Here is a 12056-nt window from a genome sequence, read left to right as displayed (position 1 = left end):
GACGGTGGTCAGGGGAGCATCCTGCATTTCTTATAGGCTCATCCGCTTGATCTCACACATCAACACCACTGACATATGTTTTATTCTGTTGCCCCATCACAATAGCAGTCGGTATTTAAATGTATAAGATGTTTTCATGTTACAGCTCAACAATAAAGCAGAAAGCTGCAAATATTCTGATTTAGGACATTTAGTTAAAAATCAGGAGTGGCATTAGGTTTAACTGTGGAAATGTTTATGATTAGCAATAATCAGGTGGCTCTTCGCCACCTACCACGTTTTCCAGTCATAGGTGTTCATTTACCAATCAATGGCATTCTGGGAGTTGTAGTCATTGTTCATTTTACTGATCCTAATAGGATTAAAGTGTTGGATTGCATGTAAGAGGACATCCATGGACCTGTAGTTATCTGGTAACTCTGCCATTCTGAAGTGTTCGATGTAGGTAACCAGGGACAGAAGCCATGCCAGAATTTCACATGCATACATGCAGTGATTCAAACCCTCTCACGTTTCCCTGGTCCATGCATGAATAGTTCATAGTCCAGGTTCTTGCTTTGCATTCTGGGAATAGTAGTCCGGATTTTATAAACACAGGTTCTTTACCTTAGGAATATCCACAAGCACCAGTCTGGATTTGGAAAATTCTGCAGCAGTATTCCAGTGCATCGAAATGGAGTGCTGTGTTGCTCCAAGGTGACTACACACCTCCCCAGAAGTAACGTAGTGGAGCCTTCATATGTGTCACTCTTGTGCGCTGAAGTCAATTTCTTGTATCTTTTTCCTTCAGCGCCCTCAGCTGCAGGGGTAGAACCAATTGTCTGAGAAAGTGTGCTGAATTTCTAATTTGGAACCTTTTTCCATATTAAATAGGCCACACCACACAACAGGGAGATGGAAGAGCAGTGAGGAATCTGAGTGTAGAGTATCCACCAGAAAGAACGTCGTCAATGGAAAGTAACGTGTTCTACTCTGATGGATACATCTGACTGCAGATTAGTCAGCTTTAGAATAGATACCATAACAGTCCTTACTAGAGGTGGAGCGTCTCGGGTCAGACCAAGTCATGCGGAACTTGGTGTGCAACGTGACCTTCTCTTCGGACCTACTGTTAATGGAGTAGTGTTTCATGAACGTTTTCACGCACGTTCACGTCTCAGGCTGGCAGATGTCTAGAACAGACACCCTTCATGCTAAGCAATTGTAGCAGCCTTGGTCCTAGTGGAGTGAGCCCGGAGCCCTTCAAGGGACTGCTTTTTAGCCAGTGAGTTGCAGTTTTTTTATGCAGAGGACGATCCACCTTCACATGGTCCTCTTCTTCTTCCTGCCCTACTTTGCACCTGAAAACCAACAAAGAGCTAATCATTCACTTAATGGTCCTTTGAGCAATCTATGTAAGAACTATGTTTAAAAAACCTCTTAGGATCATTGCAGGGGAACCTCTCTTCCTCTTTTGAGTAGTGAGGAACAGTGAAAAATGCTGACATAGTGTAATGATGAAGTCCAGTAGCCAAGATGTAGTTTAAGTAGGTTTATGGAGTCTTAGTTGTAGCTTAGTAAGTTCAAGTAGAGCAGCTCCACAAGAAACAGCCTGCCTGCTGCTCAGCCCATACTCCAACTGTCATTTTTCGCGTCATAGGCACCCACACATTCCAATGCATCACCATACATTCCACACCAACATTCCACACAGAACATTCACACTGGCTGAGCACCTAGGGAGAAAGCAACATGATTAATACATATACAGAATACTACATATCCTCCCCTTTGTATAACACAAATATGAAACTGCAAAACTGAATACGGTATTAACAAGAAGAACCATAGAATGAGAAATTACACTAAAGTACAAAAATTGAAGAAGGAATAAAGTCCAAACCTGAAAGAGCCATAATAAATATACAATGATAACATAGTAAGCATTAAAGCAAAAATATAAAGAAGATGCACAGGAAAAATATACAAGAGAAAATGAAGTAGAACCAATAGATAAAAGTACAAGATATGACAAAGACGATACATGGAAAAATATACATGAAAAAAATGAAGAAACAATTGAAAAGCAATGGGACGATGCGAAAATAAATATACAAGATTATATATCACACATCCTCCCCCTCTATACATTTAATGAAATATAGCATATAATATAGCAGAAAAAAACATGTTAGCTGAACAACAACAAAAGCATGAAGGACTATCACCAACTACACCCCCTGGCCAGACAGGCATGAGAGTAGGCACAACATGAACTAACCATTTGAAACGCTTGGTAGACACTTGTATTACATAAAAGTAATGGGTGAATAAAACCCATAAAGCTGTTCCTCACTAAAGGGCAGCTAACAGAACGTGTAGCACAGGGTGACTAACACACTGTCAAACAAAAGGTGTAGCACAGGGTGACTTACACACCATTAACCAAACTGTGTAGCACTGAGTGACTTACACAGGGTCAAGCGAAACGTGTAGTATAGGGTGACTTAAACTGTAAAACAAAACGTGTAGCACCGGGTGACTTACACATGATCCAAAAAATCCCTTGTGTAAGGGTAAGAACCTGATCTGCATAAATTGGACAAGAACCCATTGAACACCCAAAATGTAAGGGCTTAAAGTATAACTTTTAGAAATATCACTTACACCCATTTCAATCCCTCATACAAATGGTGTGTAACGACAAATATAGAAGTAGGGAAAGCCATGCATCCCTCATATAAGGGTATAAAAATAGACTTTGAAAAGTGCGAGGCTCGAGGAGCGCGCCATTAGGGCCCGGCCTCCCGGCTCCTCGCCACACCCCTGCAACTCTGGGCGGCCGAGTTTGCCCAATGGGCGAACGGCCGCAGGAATCCCTTCCGGGGCAGCAGTGACGTATGTCCGGTGCGGAAGAGGGCGGAGACCCCGGCCTATTTAGGCCTCCGGAATCCTAGGTATGGTCTCTTTCCTCTCCGGCTATGGGAAGCTATGGCCGGTGAAGTTCGAGTTTGGAACCGAGCGGCCGGCTCGATGGGTGAGATGTCGGATGTCCCTAGGGGTCTCGGGCGGCCGTGGGAGGCGGGGAGGGGCAAGGAAGCAGGTCGAGTGCATCTCCTACCACCCGCGGCTGCCAGGAGGGTGAAGGACCTATGGGCCCTGGTCATCCTTGTGGCGGAAAAGAGGCCACAGAACATTGACATTGATTTACAAGGTTAAACGGAGTCCTCCTTACGTACTCCCGAGGCCAGCACTGAGGGGAGGGACGGTAAGCTCTCCGCAGGGAGAATGGGGCCACCGGCTGGGGAGGCAAGGGCGCCAGGTCACGAATTAGGGCAGGGGGCAGCGCCCCCTTGGTATTCCCTACGAGTCTGCTGGGTTCCTGGTCAGCCTGGTGGTAGAGGGGTGGGCCCCGAATATGGCGGACAAGGACCAGAGGGCTGGGGCCCACCATTCAAGGGCGCAGGTGTGTTACACCTTGTGTGGGTTCTCAGATTTGGAGATGCGAGCCAGAGGGCCCCTTAGTGCTGGGGGAAAAGTAATTAGTCATAATAGATGGTTATGATCAATTTTTAAATGTTGATATTAAAAATGTGATATTAATTGCATCAATTTTAATATGTACAGTTTCAGTTATGTTTATGAATGTTGAAAATTAAACATGGCCGTTTTACACCCACTTTCTGGTAATGTTGAATTGATTGTGGGATGTATGTATCACTTGACTTGGCGGGCAGGGCAGGGGAGCATCCTGGGGGGTCCGGGCCGTATGAAAAATGGACACCACCTACCTATAACACAATCCCAACACAATCCCAAGTGTAAGGGATATAAAAACTATAAAAGAAGCAAACTAGTGTAAATGTAATGTAAAATGTTGAGGCTCAACATGACATACAAATACTAGGCTGTGTAACTACAGTATCACAGTTGCAACACATTCGCAAACAAGATACACGAACTGACTTGCCAATATACACTGAGCATAAGACTGGAAACAAACCAGCCCCCACAAGCCACAGGGGATATCTCATTCACTCAGACTGCAACAACACTAAACAACTCTGCAGTATGCACACTATAAATGAAACAGAGTTTAAAAGCACACAGCATAGAAATATAAGTTACTGCAGAAAGAAAGAGAGAAAGTTCCTGGTGAGCGACCTGTCACCCGAGTATATTGCACGTTGCACAAAACAGGAACAAGAGATAACCTCTGACTTGTCTGATGGCTGTCTTGGTGCGAAGGGGAAGTATATTGCCCACAGAAAGCACCTCCTGGTTAAATATTAAAACAACTCCCCTTCCGGTAACGCATCCTGACACCCATATGAATATCAGTCTCTTGAAGGGCTGTCTCATCTCTGACCCCAAAGAATACTCTTGATAAAGTCTAATCGAGCTTGTCACTTAAGGACATCTTAGTGCGTTCATGAGTTGGTGAAAAAAGTTCACAGTTTAGGAGAACGTATTACATGATGCTGCTAGAAGTGCAACCAAGCTGGCAGAAACGTCCTGGCTCACCTAACCCCGCTATTGTCTGGCAAAGTGGGGGAACAGTGTAACCTAAAGGCTTGCGTGCTGGATTCACAACCAAGATGGTGGCATGCATAGTTGAAGATTGCGTGTGGCTCAAGTTGTATGCATGCACGAACTAGTGCAGCTCAGCGTGTGTCCTCGAGCAGGAGCAGCGCATCGTTTAAAGATCCTCGTGGAGACATCCAAGCAGGTGCTGCGCATCGCGCAATAAACAGACCACGCAGTGTCAGCGTAAAAGGCCATTTTATTAGACCAGAAACTGCGTACTCTGTACAAAAACAGTAAACATAAACAGGTAATAACATCAAACCCCCACTCACACTCCCCTCTCACTCGTTTCACTCGTTTCACTCGTTCCACCTCATCACAAAGCCCTAGAGGCTCCATACCATGCTTTCTTCCTGCCCCTCAATCATTTGTCATCCAGCCCACTCATTGCGTCCTGCCTTTCACGCTTCTATCCCCCCTAAGAACTCCCCCCCCAAGGGATGGGTGTGCCCGCTCTTGACCCCCTTGTCCCTTCAAGTACCGCCAACCAGTGAACCCCCTGTAGGGCGGTTCACTGCCCCACCCCCCCTTCCAAGGGGTCCCAGTCCGCCACACCGCCATCATTCATACTCTGGGACACCAGATAGCCTCATTCCACAACTTGCTCACCACATCTCTCATCTCCATCATGTAATAAGCATTGCCCAACTGTGACAAATGCACCCCGTCGTCCCTAAAAACTAACGGCTCCGCAAGTCGAATCCCCTCATGTGCAATTACTTTAATGTCATTGTCACCACAGTAAAGTCTCATGGCCCTGTTGAGTTTCCTTCGTGCCTTCTCGATCGCCCCATGCTTCATAGCCCCTCTCCACACTTTCCTGGGGACCAACTCAGTCCAGGCAATGCAGGTCCCTGCAAGCCTGCTTTTCAACACATCCAGGTCCCGTTGCATGAGTTGAAAAAGTGCCAAACCGGACAGCTGCACCAGGTCGTTCTCCCCCAGGTGTATGATCAACAAATCAGGGCAACCCCTCTGTGGGACCATCTTCGCGAGCCAGGGCAGTAGTGCCCCCCATCGCATGCCACCTTTGCCCCACCATTGTACCTCGTGCAAGTGTCCTTTCAGTCCCAGGTTACGGCCGTAAACCTGTCGCTCCGCATATTTGGATGCCCAATGCACGAAGGAGTGCCCAACAATCCATGTCACCGTCTTACTGCCCGGTCCACCCACGCAACCTACGAAGAAAAAGATGTTAGAAACAGGAACACAACGACATGTGCAACAACAACCCTACCGGAAACCCTCACTTCCTCACATACTTCTCGCAACATCGGGACTTCCATCGCCCAATCCTCCTTATCCTGTCCCAGGACCACCCCAGCCTGGCTGCAGCTGTCGCAGCCCCAATCCTGAACGAATGAGTCCCGAAACCAGAAGCATCCAGTCCCAGCCTCCGCAAAGCCTTGCGCAACACTGCCAGCAACTGGCCCGCCGTCACTCTCGCACCAGAGGCATGAACAAAAATCTCCCCCCGCGCCACACTCACCGACCCCAGAAAAAACCGCCACTCAAACACAGGGCACACCACCCCGCCCTCAGTCTCATTCAGCCACACCCATTTACCCCTGCCCAACTGGTTAGTCTTCGAGCACCGCAACCAAATCCCCAGGCGGCCCCCATCCACCCGGATCTCCTCGAACAACCTGCCAGCCATCCTCCTCGATCCCAACAACTCTGATACCCGGAAAGCTCCGAAAAACATCCACACCATACACAAACGGAAAAGGCCAGCCTCAACCAGGTCATAACAACAATCCGGCAACACCCCAACCAGCCGAACCAGCAACTCAAAAGTGATTGCCTCATGTAGCCTACCCCCCCCACTCCCGCGCTCCCTGCCCCAACCCCACAACATCCTGCTCAAGATCACATCTTTGGTCGGATCAAACCCCAAAAACAGCACACAGTAAAAAGATATCCCCGCCAATTTACCAGAGATCGTAGCCGCAGACAAACCCCTGTCAACACAAACCAACACAAAACGTCTCAGCCCTTGCCTCACATCAGACTCAGCGCCCACCACACTATCCACGTTCCAGCCCATGAAAGCACTAAATTCCGACCATGCCAAACGATATGTCCTCCTCGTAGTTTCAGCCAGCGAACCCTCCACCAGTCCAATCATCCTCACTCCCCCAAGGCCCAGATGCCGGCCGGCAGCTCGGTCTTGCAAGTATCCGCTCCCGGTGCCAGGCGTCGAAACCGCTGCCACTGCGAACGAGACAAAGCATCCGCAATGTCATTATTCGCTCCAGGGACATGCTTAGCCCGAAACACCACATTCAACCGCAGACACGTCAACATGAAACTCCGCAACAAGCGCAACACTCTCAGGTCCCGTGCCCTCTGATGATTCACCAACTCCACAACAGTCATGTTGTCCACATGGAAAATCACAGATCTGTTCCGAAATTCCTCCCCCCAGACCTCCAGTGCCACCAGCAACGGGAAGAATTCCAAGAAAGCAATGCTCCTCCCCTGTGTCAAACATGGAGCCGGCCAGACCTCCGCACATCACCTCCCGTCCCAGAAAACACCAAACCCCGCCGACCCAGCCACGTCGGAGTAAATTTGGCATTGCCAGACCGCCCTCTCCTCATCAAAATCCAGGGACACACCATTGAAATCCTGCAAGAAAGCCATCCACGTCCTCAAATCAGCCCTCACTCCCATGGAAATCCGGACTCTGTGATGCGGAAGCATTGCCCCCGACATGGCCATGCCGAGCCGCCTGCAGAACGTCCGTCCTGCCCGCACCACCCTACACGCAAAGTTGAGAAAGCCTAGAAGTTTCTGAACTGCCCGCAAAGGAATCCGTTTCTCCCCAACCGCCCAGTCCAGGCATGCCAGTATCTCCGCCACCTTGGCCGCAGGGAGGCGCGCCATCCACTGCACCGAGTCCAATTCAATCCCAAGGAACGTGAGGCAACAGCTGGGACCAGCCGTCTTCTCCGGCGCCAGAGGCACCCCGAAACGAAAGGCCATCTCCTGGAAATGCGACAGGGCCCTGCCGCAATCCCCGGAATCCGCCCTCCCCAGGAAGAGGAAATCGTCCAAGTAGTGAGTAACCTCATGGCACCCACTGACCCGAACCATGACCCACTGCAGAAAAGTGCTAAAGAGCTCAAACAGGGCACAGGAAATGGCACACCCCATGGGCAAAACCTTGTCCACGTAGATGGCCCCCCAAAACTGCATGCCCAGTAGTGAAAAATCCGCCGGGTGAATAGGCAGCAGACAGAAGGCCGACTTGATGTCACATTTCGCCAATTCCGCCCCCGGACCACAAACCCTCACCAGCCGGATCGCGTCGTCCACCGACGCATAGAGCACCCTAGAATCCTTCTCCGCGATAAAATCATTCACTGACTGGCCTTCCGGCCAAGACAGATGATGGATCAACCTGAACTCCCCCTCCACCTTCTTCGGCACCACCCCCAATGGAGAGACGATCAAATCACACAAAGGCCAGTCAGCAAACGGACCAGCCACCCTTCCTTCCAACACCTCCTTCCGCAGCTTCGCAGCCACTACACTCGGCAGTTCCTTCGCTGATCTCAAATTGTCGGCCCAACGTCGCTCCCTAGGACCTTGATAGCCCACCCTAAAGCCCTCCGTGAACCCCCAGAAAAGCCGCGCCGCGGCCTCCCTATCCGGGTAACAAGAGAGCCAAGGGGCCATCGCCTCCACGCTAACCGGAGTAGGCGCCCTTCTGTCCAGGGTGTCCCCGCCCCCTAGCGTTCCTCCACTGCTCCGAGGGCTTGGTGAGGGTAAGGCACTGAGTAAGGGAATGCTTCCCACCACATTTGGAACACTCATGTTTGAACTTACAGGGGTACCGAGAACAGTACCCTCTGCTGTAGCTCCAACAAACCCCCGTGGAAACACCTCCCGGCTTGGACTGCTGTCCAGAGACGATGGTGCTGGGCACCGAGCCTCCCCCCGCCCCACCTTGGGCGGGACGCGGCGGAAAGGACCGATACACCACCGGCAGGCCACTGGCAGTATGTGTGGACGCAGTGGAGTGCGTCGACGCCATCCACTGCACCCAGAGTTCCTGGTCCACTTCCCCCCAGCTCTTCTCCGGATTCGCACTGACCCTGGCTCGAAACTCCTCATCGTAGCTCAGCCATGCAAACCCCCCGAACTGCATCTGGGCCTTACGAATGATATCCATGTATTTGAACAGCGCAATCGCCCTATCCAAATACCTCTGGCAGTAGACACTGGCAAAGATTAAGAATGCCGACGTCCAATTCTCCATCGTCACCGGCACCCTAGGGCGCCTAGTCAGCTCCTTCTCCTCCTCTTTGGACCCTTCCTTCGCCTGCACCTCCCTGTGCAGCAACTTAAAGACGTCCACAAACTCATGCTTCCAAATCCTTTCCTTCAATTTCTCCGACAGGTGGGACCCCAGCGGCATAGCTAGCCCCATGTACGGCAGCTTCTTAGGTAACTTCACACCCTTCTCCTCTTTCCCCCCCACCTTGTCCGTCTGCACCCCCAACGTCACCAACTTACCGTCCACCTGTTCACCATCCTCAGGAGGACTGCCCGATGGCTTCTCCCCCTCCCTCACAGACCCTTCCCCAACTCCCACAGATCTACAAGCCCTCTTGCGCCCTTCCCCACTCCGGGGACCGTCATCCCAGGCAGCCCACCATGCACCCTCACCTGTGAGTGTCTCCGTCCTTTCCTTGGGCCGTCCCCTGGGCACCGCCACCTGGACCACCGTCGTCCGTGTCTTATTCCTCGTCGACGCCGGGGCCTGCAAAACACCAAGGTCGCCGTTGTCCGCAGCGCCCCCTAAGCCTACCAAGTCATCCCGCACCTCCCCGTCCTCCAGGTCATCACTCTCCGTGCCATAATCCAACTCAAGCACCGGTTCCTGATCCACACGCACATTCTCCACCTCCTTCACCGTTCTCTTCACACCTTTCTGGACACTCTTCGGTACACGCACGCCCACTTCCACACGCGCCGCAGTGGCCCGAGCCCTCGGAGGAGGGACAGCCGCCGCAGACTGCCCTGCTACTTCAGTCCTGCGTTTCGGAGCCGTCTTGCGCTCCGCCAGGCACCCCCGGGCTCTGCCAGCAGCCGCCGGCTTGGATCCCCTCCCACCCCTCAGGTCGCTCCAGCCTGAGTGGGCCCCGGCACCATCGGGCCTCAAAGCCGTCCCGGCCGTCCCTACGCCTACCATGACTCTCTGCGGAGGGGGTTCCTCCACAGGCCCCTTGGCCCTGGCCCTCCTGAGCTCATCCTCCCTCACCGCCTCCCGTTCCTCCTCAGAGGTCGGGGAATGGCACTCGTCAAAATCACGGTGCCAAACTGCACTCACCCTGGCCCCGGCCTGTTCAGCCCGCCGGGCCTCCCGGATCTGCTCCAGGATCCTCTCCCCCCTAGCTCTCTCCTCCCAGGAAGCTGCACCCCAAATCTGGGGGGGCGGGGGCGGGCCATAGCCAGAAAAGTCGGCCCCCGAGGGGAAGAAACCCACCTGCGAGAACCCCGGGGCCCACCCAGGCCCTCCCGCCATCGGAAACAGCAAGGGCCGCCCGGCCCCGCCCACTGAGGGCCCCACCGCCGCCTGACCCGCCGGGGCGGGGGTGCCCGCCCTGGAACTGGTGGACAGGTCGAGGGGGGCAAATTCCTCCTGACCCTTGACCTCCCCGGGGATGCCCCCTATCATGCCAACCCCAGGAGTGCTAGCAGCAGCCCACTCCCCGGACCCAGACGCCTTAGCCCCACCCGGGGCCACCCCCACCTCAGGTGCAGGCCCAGAAGGTGCATCCTCTTGCCCTGCCCCCTGTGCGGCACCAGCCTCCACCTGCAGGGGGTCCAGAAGAGTCAACGCGGGAGGCGCGGGAGGTGCGGGCCCCACAGCGGCCCCAGTCGCCCCAGGCGCGAACTCAATTTGGGGGTAAGCACGGGGGGGCAGGTTCTTCCGCTTCCCGCCCCTCGCCGGGTCCCTGTGCACTCCGCCCCCCCCCCGCTCCAGAAACAAATCCTCCGTGTCAGGCTCGTCGTCCTGACACGCCACCACCGTGGCCGACACCTCGGCCGAGGCAGCGCGAGTACCCCTCGTGGCCCCCACCCACGCTTGGCCCAAAACCCCCGGGTGGAGCAGCTCGTCCCGCCCGGCCCGCGCGAGCAACAACAAGGCCTCCCGGACCTCCTGTGACGTGACACCCGACATCGCGCCAAAGTGCACGCTTCCGGCGTGTCAAAACTGCCCCGGCTGCCGTGAAACAGCCCCCGGCGCTCAGTGAGCTGACCCCAAAGACCACCCAACTGTCCTAAACTAAAACTACTAAGCTACCACTAACCTCCCTTTCGTGACCCTCCCGATGGTGCCAGGCGCAGGAAGAGGAAGTTCCCTTCCTCCCCTGCGCCTATATACCCCACCCCCTAACTCCTCCCTTTCCCCTACCTGGCCTATCAGCGCGAATGACCCCGGGGGAAGACTAGTCTGCGACTGTGCTTCCCCCGGGGCCCGGCATAAGGTAAGCCTCGCGCATTGGTTTGCGCAAAAGCAATGGTGATTTCCTTCCTTTTTGTTTTAAAGATACAAAACAACGCAACAGAAACATAACTACAGTAAATACTCACAGTTGACCAACTCCAAGAAAAGGCCCACTCATTGCAAAGTGGTTTGACAGTCACTTTGTCAAACTTGTTACCCTCTCATCTGGGATACGTAGAATGACATACTATACAGCTGCTGCAGAACTGGGCACACAAAACGTGACGCCGTGATATCACTTGATGAGCCAATGTCTCTTCCTAAATCTAACCTCCTGACTGTACAACTGGCAGATGATTTTAAACAAAGCTTGACGTGTTTGGCATCCTGCTGCAGGTTGAACTGAAATATGAAAACTAAATCATGAACATAATCAAACATGCCTTGGCTGGGGCATCCCATGTGAAGGACTCTTCCGGCTGGTTGCTCCTCAGCATGAGAGTTGTACATTGTGACAGGAATGTCTTTGCTTGACAGCATAAGCAGCACAAGCAGGCTCCATACATAGAATACACCACGGCCTGTCTCATACAAAGCATCAAGACATGTTTCAGGACCCAAGAGAATCAAAACGATGTAAGCAGACACATGCTCTGCTGATGTAATTTTCTTTGAAAGTTCTCCTTTTTGCAATTTAATTTGTGGCACGCAGAGTTTATTTAACTTAAATCGTCGCTAAACTGTAATGATGAAATCCAGTAGCCGAGATGTAGTTTTAGTTGGTTTATTGAGTCTTAGTTGTAGCTTAGTAAATTCAGGTAGAGCAGCCCCACCAGGAGCAGCCTGCCTGCTGCTCAGCCCATACTCCCAACCATCATACTTCGCTTCACAGGCACCCAGACATTCCAATCAGCATCACCACACCAACATTCCACACAGAACATTCACACTGGCTGAGCGGCTAGGGAGAGAGCAACATGATTAATACATATACAGGATACTACACATAGTGATCAACTGGCAAGCG

This window comes from Lissotriton helveticus, chromosome 7, assembly GCF_964261635.1.
Source record: "Lissotriton helveticus chromosome 7, aLisHel1.1, whole genome shotgun sequence".
NCBI classification, from domain to species: domain Eukaryota; kingdom Metazoa; phylum Chordata; class Amphibia; order Caudata; family Salamandridae; genus Lissotriton; species Lissotriton helveticus.
This window is presented reverse-complemented; position numbering follows the sequence as displayed.